The sequence below is a fragment of the Kryptolebias marmoratus genome, linkage group LG4 (assembly GCF_001649575.2).
Source record: "Kryptolebias marmoratus isolate JLee-2015 linkage group LG4, ASM164957v2, whole genome shotgun sequence".
NCBI lineage: Eukaryota > Metazoa > Chordata > Actinopteri > Cyprinodontiformes > Rivulidae > Kryptolebias > Kryptolebias marmoratus.
Window position 1 is genome coordinate 7,618,402 of NC_051433.1, and position 12,794 is coordinate 7,631,195.

At 34.7% G+C, this 12,794-nt stretch overlaps 1 long non-coding RNA gene across 3 annotated transcripts in view; it reads right to left on the minus strand.

Moving 5' to 3' along the window:
- Positions 1-9,702, minus strand: part of LOC119616933 — a 44,572-nt gene extending 34,870 nt beyond the window's left edge. Inside the window, exon 1 of one of the 3 annotated variants that reach the window (XR_005233025.1) lies at positions 9,209-9,702. This is a non-coding gene — a long non-coding RNA (uncharacterized LOC119616933). The remainder of the gene's footprint in view (positions 1-9,208) is intronic. The other 2 variants (XR_005233026.1, XR_005233024.1) reach the window with 2 other exon arrangements.
- Between the last annotated feature and the right edge of the window lie 3,092 nt (positions 9,703-12,794).

Here is a 12,794-nt window from a genome sequence, read left to right on the forward strand (position 1 = left end):
CTGTGGGTCTTTATAGTGACAGGAACAGGTGAAGCAGATGAAGGTGATTGTGTGGGCATGGCAACATGGGCGTGGCTTGGACTGTGGGACTGTGGAAAGTTAAGTGGCTGTGGCAAGAGGCGTGGCAGGAACAGATGGAGCTGTGACAGAACTTGTAAAATCAAGCATGTGGTGCTGATAATGACCCTTTGGGGATATAATGCAGCTGTCTTTTCAATTTTGTAATGTTCTTGCTCAGTCATTGAACCCCATTTTTTCTGATTAATAACTTAGTTTAGAAAAGACAAGGTCAGTAATTTTATTTTCTCAGAAATCCTTATAAGCTTGTTGCTTTGCACAATACTACAAAAAATACATTTTAAACTGGCTTCTTGTGAGAGATGACACAGTAAATGCTTGTAATAATAAAATTCCCACAAAACTCAGAAAGACTTGAACCCACTACAAATCCTGTTTTAAACGTTTCTTTTATTGTTTGTTTTTGACAAGGTCAACAATCAGCCCTGCAGGCAAACAGGCGATGTTATTGCTGCAGTGTTGTCACTGAGAACCCAGAGTGCAGGTGGGAATGTGGTTATTGAATCTCACCATGGAACTGTAAATCAGATGATGCATCATGAAGCAAAGACATTAATGTTCATACTTCGGAGAAAAAAAAAACTCATCTACCTAATTAAATTTTTTTTTTTCTTTAAAATTAATTGTTAGGAAATGATTAATTACCATAAGTGCATGTGTTACTTAATGATATGTCTGTGTGACTCTGGCTGTGACTCTGACTCAGTAAAGCTTTGAAGTTTTAACTGGCTCTATAACTTGGGTTTTATTCAGTCTTCATGCCGTCCTTCCTTAAATGAAGCTTTGTCTGCTCTTTTAAGGCTGATGTTCCTCTTTGTTAGCTTTTTTGTTAATTTTTTTTTACTTATAAACAAAGAAAATTTATATTTATTGTTTATTTATAGACAAAGAACAGCGACTGAAAATGTGGTTAACACAGGCCTTTTTACAGTCATGTTGAATAAGTTATCACTGAACATGCTAAAAAAATACATTGATTTTCAGATGTTCATATATGTACCCTATATATCCACATACTGTATAAAATAGACAAAAACAAGTTTTCTCAAGATAGAATCTCTTGTTAGGTTTACAATTTTGTTTGTCATAAAAATAAAGGTCAGTTACATAAACAAATGATGCAGGAGACTGATGTTTTCAACTGAAAACATTTGCTTGTTTTCATATTGATGGTGTTGACATGGCATGTTGACATGATTAGCAAGCTTTTTTTTTTTTTTTCCAATTCTTTGAAGAGAGCTTGATGGCATTGACATTGATGAATTGACTAGCAGGTCACTGCAGGCCATCTTTGAAATGTCACTCTGAGTTGATTCACTGGGACGCCACATGTCTCTCTTGTCTCCCTGATGTTTAAGATGATAAATGTCAAAAAGGACAGGGTCTCACAGTGACAAAGTCATTGCATTTTAAGGGCTTTCATGCTCAGGTGAAGTTGTCATTGGTCTTGAGTAAATTCTGAAAACTATTGATGACAAATTGGTGAGAAATTAAGGGGGTAGTGATAGTGTAAAAAAAAAATACAGACAACACTAGTGGTGGACAAGGTCAAAAACACACCAGTTTAAACATAATGTTTAAGTTTGGCCAAGTCCAAAGTAGGGCTTTTGCCATCTTAAAGCAACTCCTGTAGTATCAAGTAAAGTCATTCATCCATCCATCCATTTTCTTTTACCCACTTCTACTTTCCGGGTCATGGGAAGTTGGTGCCAATCTCCTAAAGTAAAATCAGAACAAGAACAATAAATATTATTTGTGTTGTGAATTGGAACCATCCAAATAAGCAGAATTGGACTTAATATAAACATGATATAGAATCCTCCTGGTTGCCAACAGGCCCAAGGTGTAAAAGAGCTGAACTTTAGTTTGTTGGCCTCACAATTATAAAGGCAGTCCAGATGATAGGATGCAAAGCTCTGTACCATTGCATCTTTAACTGGTGATCCTGCTTGGTACAGAACCCTACAGCATCTTGTACTTTTTATTGTTTTCTTCCTTTCATTATTTATTTTTTAAATTTTCTCTAATTGACTCATTTAGTAGTTGTACGTTATGTACGTCTTTTTAGGGGGGTTTTAGGTCACAAAGCCTTGGCAAATCTTTCATTTGTTTATTTTTTAGCATCCAGTATTCGATTAATTCAGTCAAATTTTGCTAAAGGGGTCAAACTCTAAAGCTTCTTGTTACACACTGAAAAGCCAATGTTGCTGGCAGACAGGCTTGTCTTTTTCGATGTTTATTAAACGTTATTCAATTAAATAGATGGACCAAAAACTACACTGGAGTCACTGTTTATTTAAGTGATTCCTGGCATCACCTCGTGATCTATAACAAGTCAGCTTCTCAGAGAATAGATTTATTGTTACAGCTAAACTCATTTGATTTCATTTTTGTCACAACTGACAAGCAATTAATTTTCAATAAGAACAAATAATAAAAAAAAGAATACACCACTCTCAGTAAGAAAGAAAATCCTGTTAATAAAAACAATGTTGCAATGTATAAACTACTGGCACACAAGAAAAGATTGGTGCTAAAATAAATTTTTTATAAATAGAATAAATGTGAGGACTATCTTCAAAGCACATCATATTGGAACATGTCCAAGTTCACATCGCCAACATTATTAACTTCAGGTTCTTTTAACAGAACGAGTGTTAGTGGCAGTCACCAGGGTTACCGGCTGAAATTATGGAATGACTTAATTAAATGTGAGACACAAAGAGGACTTTGAGAGGTTGTTTTGTCACAAGGATGACAGGTAATTGCAGGAGTATTTTTCACTCTGTTAGGCTTCTGACAGACTGCATAGAATTAAACTCATTAACACCCCGCCTTAACAAAAATTTTTATGGGAGTGACCGGGAACCGCTCAAACTAGTTCTGAGGTTCAAAGGTGTCACTCCAACTTCTGTGAAAGAGATGTCCACTTTTCAGAGTTGATTTAGTTTGAGTTTCTTTCTGTGTGTGTGTTCTACTTTGGTTGGATAATGTAAAAATGTGAAAAGATTTTGTTTTATTTTGACAGCTTGTATCTATTTTGTGGATCAGCGATGACAGAACAGCCATTTTAAAACCCTCTCAAACACTGGATTCAAAGCCATGACTACAAACATTAGCTAGAAAAACACAAGTCAAGAAGACGTTAACAGTTTCTAGGAACTTAAGTTTTGCCTTAAATAGTAAAAATTTGAATCAGGTGTGAAGCCACTGCTGAGAAACTGTCATATCAAACTCTGACTTTCAAACTCAGCACATTGCCCTTAAACCAGACTACTCTGTAGTATCATTGGGACCTAAGCAGCCCATTTTCTGATCTCCTGTTTCCTCTCATTTTCTCCTCATATTCCCCACCTCCAATCTGAAAGCCTCAGGCACTCTTCCGCTTGCTTTAGTATTAAAATTTGGCCTGTGTGTTTCCAATAAATCTTCAAGAATTATGATGCCTCATCCAGTTGATTCACGAGCATGCTGACAGCTCAAATTGCTGGTGTGAATCTCTGGAACAACATAAATCGGCCCTGAACCACCCTTTTAGCTTCCAGGCATGCAGGATTGAGAGGAGAGAGGCGGAGTCAGGGCAGGAGTTGTAGGTTTAACCCTATCACCTGTTGTTTGATGCTGAACCTGCTGCTCTGCACAGTGGAGGCAGAGGCAAAACGTGTGTTTATGAGCTGCTGTCAGTGACTGAGAAGAGTGGATGGATATTTAGGAAAATGCATGTTTTATTTTTGATGGCTGTAAAACACAATCAGGTTATTTAAAATTTCAAAATAAAACACTGGATTTCGAAAAGAAAAACTGATTCTTGATCTTTGGTTAGACACATTTTAATGTAATGTCTAGTGAAGCAAGAAGGCAAAAAAAAAGAAAGAAAGAAAAAATAAAAGGCAGATAAAATCTCTGAATAATGCCCTGAACAACAGAGGCCACAATTCTGCTACTGGGCCAGTGTATGCTAAAGCAATCGTTCAGCTGGTGTGTACTTGTAGCTTTAAGGTTGGTCTAAAAAATCTTCTTGGTTTTATTTGTGAGACTGCTGGTCCTGGAATGCTGCCCTAAAACCCGCCCACTATATACTGCCTTGTTGTAAAAGTCACTCAGCCTGCTTATTTAACAATGCTGACGTTAAACAAAAACCTGTGAGAATTTTTAGATGTGTTACTAACACATACAAATGATATGACAGAAGAGCTTCCAGACTTAAAAGTAAAAGTAACTACTACCAAACTGAGTAGTTTGTCCATTTATCCATCCATTTTCCACTTTTCTTTTTCCTGGAGCTGGTACATTTGTCTAGCAGTCCTGAGTAGTATCTTAAGTAGGTGTTTGTGAAGAACAATGTGGTACGACTATGAAAACAAGACAATAAATACAAATACAAAATACACTATATGTACATTGTGTTACTTTTGTTGTTGTTTTTTAATCTTAGCCCTTGTATTTTCAGATAACCACTACACAATGTCCATTGCTGCAAAATGTTTAAACTAAGCTAATATTGATAAAATAATTAGACACTGAAATACAATGTTTTTAGGTACAGGATGTCCACACCTAAACCTACATATAAGCTCTACTTTTACATTAAAGGAGACCTAAGTGCCGCCTAAACTCTGCAGACGACACCGGGGATGGTAATGGTCATCCCAGACACTCACCAGCCTGTTTTTGGTCTTATTTAGGATTCTTTAAGGTTATCGATTTATATATATATATAAACTGGAAGCTTATAGTGCTAGCATGTGTGAACCTGACTTAATCATGTTGCTTAAACTGCTAGGACACCTTCAAAATTGATAATACAAACTCCCCACTATTGGCCTAAATGTGTTATCAACACTACTGATACAAATAATATAGAACAGTGCATCCTTCTTGATTTCTAACAGAGCTGAAATGAAAAGGAGATTTGTCATATTTTCAACCTATTTCTTTACCTCTAAATGACCAGAAACAACCAACTGTGGTGTTCAATAACAATTAAATAAATATGTTTTTTCAGTGGAACTTGAATAACATAAGAACACATTTGAATGAGGTTTAAAGCTTTTTAATGACATGTTTTTTGTTTACATACAATTACAAAAAAAGAAGTTCAGTCAATGTTTCCATTCATTTTTTGTCATGTCTACTTATTTCCTGTAACACATGTTAACTAATCACATATTTTCTTTTGACAGTTGCAAGTCACCAGCAAATGCTAGTTTTATATAAAAAAAGTTTTTTATACAAACCTTTATTTATTTATGTATGGATTTTTTTGTTTGTTTTTTACCATTATCTACAAAGAGTTTTGTTTTTAATTTAATTTTAAGAACGAGATCATAGTAAATGTCTGGTCATCAAAACACAAATACAATTTAAGCTAGAGCAGTGTCTGAAATAAAGTGCCATTCATGGGAAACAAACACAAACACATACCCAGTTACCTCCCCACATGTGCAGACATTATAACAGAATGTTATGACATTAATCACAGATTAAAATTAGGGAGAAAAAAAATAAATAAACTGAAAATGTTCACTTTGTCACACTTTACTGTGTTTATGTTGCTCTTTCTTCCTTCAGGATCATTGAAGCAACACCATGGGGTTTAATGCTCTGCTGGCATCAGACTATGTTTACACATAATAAACTGATGTAATAATCGCAGTCAGATGAGCCCTGACCCATTTGAAAGCCATTAAACAAACACAATGAGGTGTATTCGCAGTCTCCTAAGTGTCTTTTGGGGTGCACATTTAATGACCCCTGCTGTGTAAATCAGTCTTACAGCTGTTAGGAGGTTTCTGCAGGACTTACAGGGACTGAATGGGATAGTGTTTCTGAAGCCTTGCAGCAGTTTGCACCAACTGTTTGATAAACTAACAAAATGCAAAATATCAAGTTTGAGAAAACAGATTTTTTTTAAAACACAATTTGTAACGTACAATAGTATGTGTAAAACACCAACAGTGCATTTTTACACAGATTCTTTGTTTCTGTTTTTTCTTTGTTTGTTTCTTTTATCTAAAGAAACATCAGAATTAGGAAAACCACAGTAAAAGCAAGATTAGGAAAAATGAGTGTAAACTGAAAAGGAACCACAACCACCACAAAACTGTCAAAAGCTGGGGATCCCGTCCAACATTTACCCATCAGAGCTGTGCTCAGAGACAGGAAGTGAACTGCTCCATCTCGAGACATGGTCGTACTTTGTCTGCCACCCAGAAAGTAAAGCAAACTAATTGCAAGAACCAGGCATTATCTGATATATATATAAAGTACATATTTTTTTTATTTTTTTGCTCTTTGTTAAATACGTAGTTTGGTTGTCTGTATTTTTATGATTTTTTTATCTTTTGATTATTTAAGAATATGATCAACTTGTAATATTTATATTTGTCTGAAACTAACAGCTCTCACTGAATTCATTGAGATCAGAATGCAAAAGACCTCTTTTGTTGGATTATTTAAGATAAAATAAGGTGGTTCATTGCTATACTGTTATTTATTGATATTTGTATTTTTTATTTCTTTTTTGGCTTTTCTGTAATTCCTAAATAAAATCACAAGACTATACTCACATAATTTCAGCATTGTTTGCACTTGCTAGAAGAGTGGTTAACATGTTCCTGTCACAATAAAAAAATATTCTCTGTGGATTTCTTCAGGTTTTACAGTTTATTCCCATAGATCTAAAATATGCATACATATGGCTCGTCAGAATTTAATTTTGTCTATATGATTGATCCAGAATGACATTTGTTATTTTGAGACATGGTTGGGGTTAATAACATTAGATGATATAAAATTAGAATTAACTGTAACCATAGCTTTCTGATTTTGATTTGTAATGTTACTATTTAAGAGCAACAGAAAATGCCAGTGAATCATAGAGTGAATCCGTGGGCACGAGATGGTATCAAATGACCTGTAGGAGTGTGCTGCTGCTCCAGGGGTTGAAGGGTCAGGGAGTGAAGGTTAGACTTGAAGAATTTAGACGAAAGCAAATTAGCACATTAGCAGCTGTGACAATGAAAAAGAAACCATTACGTTTTACATTTGACTCTTGTTTATCCTTTGTTACTTCACGAACAAGTGAACTTTCAGCTACTTACAGAGAATTAGCCACACTGTTCCAAAGCAAGAAAAGAGTTTCTAAACATCTGGATGTGTTTTACTGATGGGTTTTCCAAGTTTAAATATGGTAAAACACAATGTTTTGTTTTGGCAAAGTGATATTTACTAGTTATTAGCTTTATTCTGTATTTTTTTTTCTTGTACTAGTCTGTGATGATTTACTGTCTGAATCTAATCCAAGTTCAACAATTCTGGCTCTACACAAGACCTGATCTTTATTTTTTTGGTTGAGTTAAAAGACTAAAACATTTTGACAGATTAAAATAAAATCATGACAAAAATAAAATACAATTAAAAAAACAACAACACAAAAACCAAATTCAAATCTAAAATCAATATAGAATGACAAAACATAACAAGAATAAGTACAAAAAAGTGCAGTATTAGAATAGGCCATCTACAAAGACAAAAATATTCTCTACTGCTTATAAAAACAAGCATAAACTAAATAAAAAAGATGCAATGAAAGTAACATACTTCCACAAGTGACTAACTTGATTTGTTGATTCATTATTTGACACATTTGCACCAACCGTACGCACAACTTTCAACACTCTTCCTTTTACACACCAGGATCATGAGATCATTAACTTCCTCAAAATGTCTATTTTTATCAGATGCCTCTAAGGCGTGGTTTTAATACCTGAAATATTTTGTGCTATAAATAAATAAATGAAAACTACCATAAATACTTGCATAAAGTCTAAATTTGCGATTCATATATTTTTACCCACAATAATGAGACACAGTTCCACAGCCAGACTTTTTTGAGTTTATCATGAGTCTTCTTTGACTGAATGGAGACAATCGAGAGGCCTTCCACTGACAGTATGAACATCATTATGTCATGTAAACAGGCCTGGCATCAAAGCGTCCAACGTCACGCACAGCTGTGGTTCAGCTTTGGTCTAATGAGAGAAGGCTTGGAACTGCGCTAATTTGCTGTATTGTTTTGTTTTTGTTTTTCTTTGCAGGCCACACTGGAACATATTACAGTATATCATTTTTTTTAAGAACAAATTCCAAGTTATGAGCAATGTTGGTGCAAAAGCTGAGATGTTGGTTGTGTTCAGAATACAATTACAAGAGAAAAACGAGCCACCTTTCGTATTTGTTTACTTCCTTTATCTTTAAGCAATGTAAAACTTCATAAAACATTTTTGGCATGTTAAAAAAGTGGAATACATGGCATAAATGTATGACATTATAATTATGTGCAAATAACAGAAAAAAATAGAGGCTTTACCTTCTTATGCTTTTGTTGAATAAAGATAATCTTTTTTTAATCTATTTTTTTTGGTCCTTTAAAACAATTAGATTTATATATATATGTATATATATATTAATGGTCACTTCATCAACATTGACATTTGTCAAAAATGAAAGGAGAGTATGCAATGAAAGATCAACAGAGATCTCAAAATTTCCTTTGAGTTAACCAACATTTCTAAGTTTAAGGGAAGTCAAGCAAACACCTGACATCTTTCAGTTGTTCTATAAAAGTGTGACTATCATTGGTGTTCCTATTTAATATTCAAACTTTTTTTTTAAATGGTTAACTTTGTGATAAATTTCAAAGAATATTTGCAGTTTGTGCTCAAATAATCGTTTGCTTTCTAAACACTATGTGTAAAACACATTGTCTGTTGTGACTAAAATAACATTTTTATTCTAAAACTGAGACTAGGAGAACATTCAATAGCTCCAAAAGCCAGACTTCAACTTGTAGGTTTTGATCTTGAGGATTTGCTCACACACTCACACGCACACACACACACATACACACAAACATTTCAAAAGCCCGAGATGAGTTATCATGCTCACACTTCAGAAGGTAAAATGTTTGGAAAATAGATAGACTGAAATGTCGTCTTACAATACAAACCCAATTAACTGTGAAAGCAGTGAATAAACAAAAGTTTTCTGCAAACTTTGAGCAAAATAATTTCCACAAGTAATGGAAAATATTAGCAAGCAAACAGGCATGAAAAACCTTTTGATTTACCTCTTTGAAAATCCCAGCAGGGGAACATGAAAAACAACTCTGAGATGGAGGAGATGCATCAGTTTTGCTTCAAAACCAGCGTGTGATCTCTGTGGGTGTAAATGCATTGGGCTGACTGGAGGCTGCACCTTAGTTTGAAAGATTTCAGCTTCAGGGCACAGAGCAATGATAAGAGCCAGAAAAAGCTCCACATTTTTTCTCTCCAGTTCCAGGCTTTATTACAGCAACCTGCCCTCAACTTTGTGGAGACAAAACAAAGCAAGTGGAAATGCTCTGAGTTCTAAATGGGACAATAGCTGAGCTTCCCTTCATTCACTCTGAGTGTTTATTAGTTAGTCAAGGTTCTGATATTTGATTCTTTGTAGCTTGTATGCAAATTTTACTTGGCGGTTACTGTCTGTGAAATGATTCAGGTGCATTTATGTTGAAAAAACATCCTTACAGGAGATGGATTCAGTATTGTCATGCATTTATTGAGTCAAAACTAAGAAAGAGGCTCGTACAAAAGAAACAAAAAGAAAAGAAAGGAAAAAAACAAAACAAAAGGAAAACTGGCCTTTCATGTTTCCAGATGTTTTCTGTCAGTACAAAATGAGCTGAACAATTCATAAAACAAAACAAGCAAAACCTTTTAACAGGTTTGCAGATTTGTACGGTAATAATTGGTTCAACAGATGTCAACACATTTCCATTTACTGCTACAAGTTTTTATGGATCCATAAATAAAGTTTATTTTAAAAAAATACATATGTCCCCAAATATTTGTTTAGTTGTAAAAAAGAATCTCCTGTATGAACCTTTGGGGAATTTGTTAATGCACTTGGGTTAAATTAAATGATTGCAAGCAGATGTTTTGTTAGTATTTTAATCCTCTTTAAACATTCTGCATGTTCTATGCACTTCATGCACAGATGTTACTAAAGATGCAGGAACTTTTTTCAGTTATTAGTCAACAGTGACATCTAGAGGCCAAACTAATAAATCCATTAATCATCTACAGTCGGCCTTGCCATCCACATACAGTGCTGAGATGTTGCATTTATTTATCCTTAGCCAGATTTATCTGTAACAACAACCACAACAACAACAAAAACATCAGTTTATCTATATGTGATCATGGATGCATACATCTTACGGAGTCATTTTGTCCACACATTGTGAAATTCATTTTTTTTATTATAAAGAGCAGCTTGTGCAGAGGTTAATCAAAAAGAACGGTGTGTGTGTGTGTGTGTGTGTGTGTGTGTGTGTGTGTGTGTGTGATATTGATAGTACTGATCTGAAGACAAAATGGTTATAGCGGTTATGACCAAGACCACATGATTAGAAAGGATTAGTCTTTTTGTAATTGCAACAGATGACCGCATGATGGCAGTAATGCTATGATGTATGTAATAAAAAACGGCAGGATTTCTCTATGATTCCTTGCTGAGAAAAATCCCATGTTTGAACACATTAAAAACATGTTACATAAATGAGTATATGCTTATGAATGGTATGTGTTACAGGTGTTTTATGTAAATGATGTCATTTCTTTGTAGAAAATGTATTTTATTTGTATTAAAAGCTAAAAGAGAGACAAAAACAATAATAATAAATTTTGTGTCAAGTTTTTAGTCCTGTGGGTTAACATGCCAGGGTGATTAAATAGACACACAAGCCTGTCCACACAGCCGCACAACTGCTCACACATTAAATCAGCCGAAAGAAGAAACTTTCGAAAGTGTGAAGACAAATGCTTTATTGCTTTTATTGTTGAGTCTGCTTCTCATTTTCACAGCACCAACACCTGCACGCAGATGGTGTTCTTTTTTTAAACCATCTGTGAGAGTAAAGTCTAAAAAGATGATCGATTATCAGTGGCTACAACACTTCTCTGCCTCCAGATGGCATGGTCGTTAACTTCTCTGAAGACTGTTGTCTGGAGTCCAATCCTTTCAGCACCAAATGTTTAGAATAAAAGCCATGTATGTGCTGTGGAAAGCTTGTTATGCTTCACTTTATGTGTAAATGTTGCAAAAAAAGAAAATATTTCGGGTATTGACTAGTCTCTTGGGGCTAGGAATACATGTAATTAACACATATTCTGCAACCTATTTTTGTCCGTGTATGCAGGTAATTTAAAGTGTGCAATTTTGCAGCGGTGCTCACCATAGGTCCTAATCTATAAGACATGGCTTAAGGTACCAAGGTTTTGTACTGACTATAAATGCTTGCAAAATGTAATATATATTTTTTGTACCATGGTTTAATCATATGTGATAATAGGATGAAAAACACTGTTAATAATCTCTGTAATCTTATCTGTGTTGTGCTTTTTACTTTGTTAATATTAATACAAATAGTAAAGTTAGTAGTGTCGGGAGTTTCATCAGTTTGCTTGCATTAGGATCCATGCTTGTGATATCTGAAAATCCTTTCTAAGACCCGGAGGAGGTGAATGTTTATGCATTGGGAAAAAGTTGAAAAGATATGCTGAAAACCTTCCAACACGGCAACATAAATACTCATTATCATTAGCGCATTAGTCACATCGACAGCTCAAGGATGTGGTCAATAAGAGTTGCACAAATCTCCTCTGACCCTGCTTGTCTCATTGGCCCTCATTTTTCTACTTTTTCTTACTCACTTTTCCTCATTCGTCTCATCTTTCTGCATCTTTCTGCTTCTACGAGTTCAAAGTTAAAAGCTCACCAAAGTCCTTTTATTCTTCTCAAGTAAACATTCTGATTGGTATGTGAGTAATTTGGACTTTTAATGTTTCTACTCACGTAACCTTGTGCTAAATGGGTTAGGGTTAACCCTAACCCTAACCCTAAACTGTGCTGACTTGTGTGAACTATTCTGACTGGTAGCAGTTTGAATGAGAGTGGGAAATGATATAAGAAGAAACACTGGTGCCAGGCTTTGCATTGGAAGTTGAAAAGTATGTGATAATCTGGGAGAACAAAGAGAGAGTGATAGATAGAGATAAAGTTTTTTTATTTTTTTTATTTTTCAATGCTTTTTGTCAAGGTTGCCTTTTCTGAAATACCACTCTCCTTTTCATATTGTGTTTATTATTTACAATGTTTCATCAAACATTTGATTTGTTGATTGATTTTTATTTGTTTTGGTGTGTTCTAATTTTGGTTGCTTTTGATGTTTTTTTATCATTATTATTTTTATGTATTGTACCGTAAAGTTTCATCCAGATAAAAACATGCTTATTTATTTATTTTGGTAAAACTTGAACACACCCATTCTCAGAGTCCTTTTCAGAGTTTGTCTTGAAGCAGAGAACTCAAACGTTCTTCTCCTCAGAACAGATTAGCTTTCTTTTCATGGCTGCAAATTTGTGATAAAAAAAACTATTTTCAAATAAAACACGGCGCTGATGTGTTGGGTTTATGATTTGAGGATTGTGATGCAGGTTTTGACAAGGCAACTGTTTCAAGTTGTTATCTCCTGTCAAGACAGCAGCCAAACTCTCAGACAGCACTGTCAGCTTCATGTTGTAACATCAGCCAGAGAGACTGGCAAATGAACAGGTGGGATTGTCATACGTTTGGGAAGGATTCTGCTAAATGTTCTCAGCAATTAACAA